This window comes from Equus quagga, unplaced genomic scaffold (assembly GCF_021613505.1).
Source record: "Equus quagga isolate Etosha38 unplaced genomic scaffold, UCLA_HA_Equagga_1.0 97285_RagTag, whole genome shotgun sequence".
NCBI classification, from domain to species: domain Eukaryota; kingdom Metazoa; phylum Chordata; class Mammalia; order Perissodactyla; family Equidae; genus Equus; species Equus quagga.
The window spans coordinates 1-5,274 of NW_025804237.1; the positions used below are offsets into that span (position 1 = coordinate 1).

The 5,274-nt window shown below is 40.4% G+C and overlaps 1 long non-coding RNA gene across 1 annotated transcript; it reads right to left on the bottom strand.

Moving 5' to 3' along the window:
• Window positions 1-3,645: 3,645 nt before the first annotated feature.
• On the bottom strand, window positions 3,646-5,018 carry LOC124234625 (uncharacterized). The gene is made up of 3 exons (XR_006887364.1): window positions 4,920-5,018; window positions 4,308-4,400; window positions 3,646-3,821 (listed from the first exon to the last, which is right to left on the bottom strand). It is a non-coding gene; the product is annotated as an uncharacterized LOC124234625 (long non-coding RNA).
• Between the last annotated feature and the right edge of the window lie 256 nt (window positions 5,019-5,274).

Genomic DNA, 5,274 nt, shown 5'->3' on the forward strand with positions numbered 1-5,274 from the left:
CACCATCCTCATTTGACAGATGCAGGAAGTGAGGCAGAAAGAGGTTAAAGGACTTTTCACAATTAGAGAAGAGTGACTCTTTCTAGACTTTGAAATGAAGCTATTGGGTCCCAGAGTCTGCTGCGCACCAAACACCACTGACTATACTAACAAAGAGCCATGTGTTGGTGCTGTGATAAGGGGAGTGGTGAGAGAGGGCGGGGAAACTTCTTGGAGGGGTGGTCTGTGAGGTATGACTTGGAAGAAAGGAAAGAGAGAGTGGCTAATAAAGACAACACCAGTTAAAATTTGAAATTCAGATAAACAACAAATAATTTCTTTGTATAATTATTTGCCAAACATGGCATGGGACAAATTCAAATGGGCATCCTGTATTTTTATTTGCTTAATCTGGCAACACTCCCCATTAGTCAGGCATTTCCTTGTATAAAGACTGCATGTCAGGAGTTGAGGGTGTGGAGAGGATGAGACTGTAGAGACAGACGGGAGCAGGTCGCAGAGGGCCTTGGACGCCATGCTTAGCATTTTATACTTTATTCTCATGGACATTTAAATGGAGACGGGATGAGAGGCCCATATTAAATGTGTGCTTCATGAAGGTCTCTCTCAGGATAAGGAGGAGGAAAGGTAGTAAAGGAAACAGGAATTAGGGAAACTGCTGTAACAGTCCAGGGGAGAAACTGCAGTGACATGGACAGAGGCCATGTGGCTGAAGAGGAGGGGCAGCTCCAAGAGGTGATAAAGAGAAAGAAACAGGGCTGGCTTCAGAGGGTGTCACCTGTGCAGTTGCACAGGACCCTGCACTCAGAAGGGCCTCACACTGATTTTATGCTCTGCTGTTGCCATCTTGAAATTCTTAATAATTTTATCTTTGAACTTGTGGGTTTTTAAAATTAAGATATAATTGACATATAACATTATATTAGTTCTAGGTGTAAAACGTAATGATTTGATGTTTGTGTATATTGCAAAATGATCACCACAATAAGTCTAATTAATATCTACCACCATACACAGTTACAAATTTTCTTTTTCTTCTGATGAGAACTTTTAGGACTTACCCTCTTAGCAACTTTCAAATATACCATATAGTGTTATGACATTATATCCCCAAGACTTATTTATTTTATCACTAGAAGTTTGTACCTTTTGACTCCCTTAACCCATTTCATCCACCCCCATCCCCTGACTCTGACAACCACCCATCTGTACTTTGTGTCTATGAGTTCAGGTTTTGGGGCTTTTTTTATATTCCACATACAAGTGAAGTCATTCAGCACTTGTCCTTCTCTGTCTGACTTACTTCGCTTAGCTTAATCTGGTCCATTTATGTTGTTGCAAATGGCAAGATTTTCTTCTTTCTCACGGCTAAGTAATATTCTATGATATATATACATACCACATTTTCTTTATCCATTCATCTGTTAATGGTCACTTTGGTTGTTTCTGTATCTTGTCTATTGTAAATAATACAGCAATGAACATGGGGGTGCATATACCTTTTCAAGTTAATGTTACTGTTTTCTTTGGATAAATACATAGATTGGAATTTCTGAATCATCTGGTAGTTTTCTTTTTAACTTTTTGAGGAACGTCCATGCTCTTTCCGTAGTGGATGCACCAATCTACATTCCCACCAGTGGTGCACGAGGCTTCCATTTTCTCCACATCCTCACCAACATTTGTTATCTCTAATCTTTTTACTCGTGGTCATTCTAACAGGTGTGAGGCGATATCTTATTTTGTCTTTGATTTTCATTTCCTTGACAATTAGTGACACTGAGTACCTCTTCATGTACTTGTTGGCTACCTGTATGTCTTCCTGGGAAAAATGTCTGTTTAGTTCCTCTGCCCATTATTAAATTGGATTGTTTGGGTTTTTTTTTTGATACTGGGTTGCATGAATTCTTTATATATTTGAGATATTAATCTCTGTCAAATATATGATTTGCAAATATTTTCTCTCACTCATTAGATTGCCTTTCATTTTGTTGATGGTGTCCTTCTCTGTGCAGACACTTTTTAGTTTGATGTAGTCGAGCTTGATTGTTTTTGCTTTTGTTGCCTTTGCTTTTGGTGTGAAGTCCAAAAAATCATCCCCAAGACTGATGTCCAGGAACTTACCGCCTATGTTTTCTTCTAGAAGTGTTATGGTTTCAGGTCTTATGTTCAAGTGTTTAATCCATTTTGAGTTAATTTCTGTGTATGGTGTAAGATAATGGCCCAGTTTCATCCTTTTGCATGTGGCTTTCCACTGAACGTATGTTTTTTAAGTGAAATCCAATGGACCAACAGAGTATGTTCATGGGTAAAGTACGTATGCACAATATGGGTGTCCACTATTCCTTGCCAGTCCATTCACAAATAGCATTAGTGATGCCCCATGAGCACATGTTTCCAGTGGATCCACATGCATGGGGGTTCAGTGAAATTCAGGGTATGTATAGGATAAGCCAATTACGTCCACTGCTGAGTAAATTCAAGTGCTGACAGCGGCTAGAGGTCACGCTTCCCTTTTGAACCAAACCTTGCTTCAAATGCAAAAAGAAGTCAACGGAGTTCTAAGAAACATAATTCTGTCATATCCTTTTGTGTGTTACTCCCCTGTATTTGCCAAAAATGTGTTTTGAAAATAATGACATAGATGGTAAGGAAAAGAGAGAGAAACCTGTAGTTGCTTTTCTTTCTGCTCCTTTCTTGAGCATCAATAAACCAAAGATAGTGTTGGTAGGGTGTATACATACCAAGAAGAGAAATAAAAAGAGTTGAGTTAGTTTTGTACAGGGCATCCACCCTTATGGTAAGAATGGGATACATGCACTAGCTATGAAATGCAAATGATGCAAGTTTAGTGATTCCACACATGTGTCAATGCTCTTATATTTGCATTTGAAACTAACATTTCACATTATAAAGATGAATGGTAAAATTCATGGTAATAATTAAAAATTCTAATGTTCCCTTACTTAGAACAGTAACAAACCGCAAACAAAAGCCACTATGACAAGTCAGGAGAGAGAGAAAGACTGTAGAAGATAGAGAAAAGTTTTATATTTTTGTAGTTTTAAACGCACTTGTTCCTGCTTTTTAAACAAGGGTACCACATTGTCAATGTGCACTGAGCCTTTCAAATTATGTGACCAGCCACTATAGAAATGATGCCTATTAGAGGTAGGGTAGAGGGAATGAGTTTTCTGGCATGATTCCAAGGTCTTGGTTTGGTGACTGAGGATGACAGTACCACTGCTGGCTCAAGGGAGCCAGGAGGAAGAGCAAGGGGAGATAATGAAAGCAGCTCAGTAAATGTTGTGTTTGAGATGTCAGGAGGACATTCAGACAGACACATCAGGCAGATAGACACCCAGGCCTGGGCTTGAGAGAGAGTTGGGTTACCCACAGAAGGGAGGCCTCAGGCAAATAGTGAAGGTTGTTCAGGGAGCAGTCAGAGAGAGGGAGAGGAGCTCTGAGGAGACCTAAGATGCAGTGGGAAGCAGTGTGGAAGGCAGAACCTGATGTGTAGAGCTGGATTTGCCCATGACAATCCAGTACAAGAGATGTCATATTATTAATTTTTCTAGACAAATTTAATTCTGGCCCAGGATCCCATTTGAGAGATTGTCAAGAAGCCCTCACCCAGTCACTTTGCATGGCTCCACGTTCCTCTGCTGGAGGAGCAGCACTCTCGAGGTTTACACAGTTTTGCAAACTTCTTTAGTTTCACAATATTGGTGCTAAGCACCTTAGCTGAGAAAGGAAAAATGTGTCAGCAGCCTTCTTTCTTCTTTTTTTTCCTGCCCATCTCCGTTGTTGCCCATCTTCTTCTGCAGGTATGAGAGGTGGATTTAGAGGGATGCAAATAAAACTTAAGTTCCAGAGCCTGTTCCAAAGACCTGTATTTAATTTATATGCATAATTTTGTATATTTTCCTTAAAAAGGGCCCTAAAATTGTATAATCTTCAGGGCCTCAGAAGGCACAGTTTTTTCCCAGATACTGCATAATGTACACACCAAAGCCCCAGACCTGCTGATAAGGCCATGTGGTCTAGGCCTGGCATCTTGATTGCACTGTGAATGTTACACAATTCCTCTGATGCCATTTTCATCAGAGCTATTTAGAGAGGGGTTCCCAATCTGGGGAAAGGGAGGAAACTTTTTGAGATACTACCTCCCTGAAGAACTATTGCTATTTGTTTATATTCTAAAGCATATAAGGTATATATACTGCTTAATCTATTGCCAGCTGCTGCAACAAACATCTCCCAAATTGTCAGGGGTTGAACCCAACAGTAACTGACTTCTTGCTCACGTGATCCTCAATGCAGTTGCTGCTGGCTGGCAGGCAGGTTTCACAAGTGCGACTCCTTTCATCTGACTCCCCATCCTGAGAGCACAGAGTCCTCTGCATGTAGCCAGAAAGAAGGAAGAGAAAGTGGCCACTTCCTTAAAGTTTCAGTTGTGAGAAACACTCCTCTCTTCCACTCATATTCCACTCTTGAGAAACACACCATGGACTCACCTATATGCAAGGGGGGCTGGGAAATGAATTCCCTGGCTGGACAACTGATTACCAGTGGTAACTCTATATTATGGGAGGTAAAAATATGAATTGTAGTAGACAGTTTTCTCAGCTTAAGTGGGGTAAGCTGGTAGTAAGACCACACATTCAGAGCAAATCCCACTTTCTGGTAACACTGGGAAGAGCAAATAAATGTTGCAGAAAATATCTTCTACTTTGTTTGTTTGTTTGTATGGGGCTTTCATTAGCCAAACGAGAGGCGCTCTCCAGAAATGTTACTCTCAGCTCCAGGGATGGTAATTTCTCACTAACAGTCAGAGCACTTGTAAAGGCTGCTCCAGGCTCTGAATGAAGCACATACCTTTAAACACTGTTTCTCTTTGTTTCAAAAATAGACTGTACCTCAGGCCAATTTGTGGAATTGGAGAAGTTCGACTTCAGGATATCCAGTCTCCACTTGGTACTCAGTTTCAGATGCCCAGGGCCTGCTCACTTTTTAACTCTATCCCTTATCAGACAACCTCCTGCAAGGCAAGGCCTTTACATATTTCATATTTGAATACTTGAAGTGATGGAGTTAGAGCCTGAAAGACAGGGGTAGGTGCCGAAAAAAAGGTTGAACAAAAAGAGAAAGAAAGAGAGAGAGAGAAATTATCATCATTATTGACCTTAAAAACTCATTTGCTGTACTTCTTTTCCATTGCATCTGAAGTCTTCTCTTTCTCATTGTGGAATAAAGGCTCTCTCCTTCCTTAAA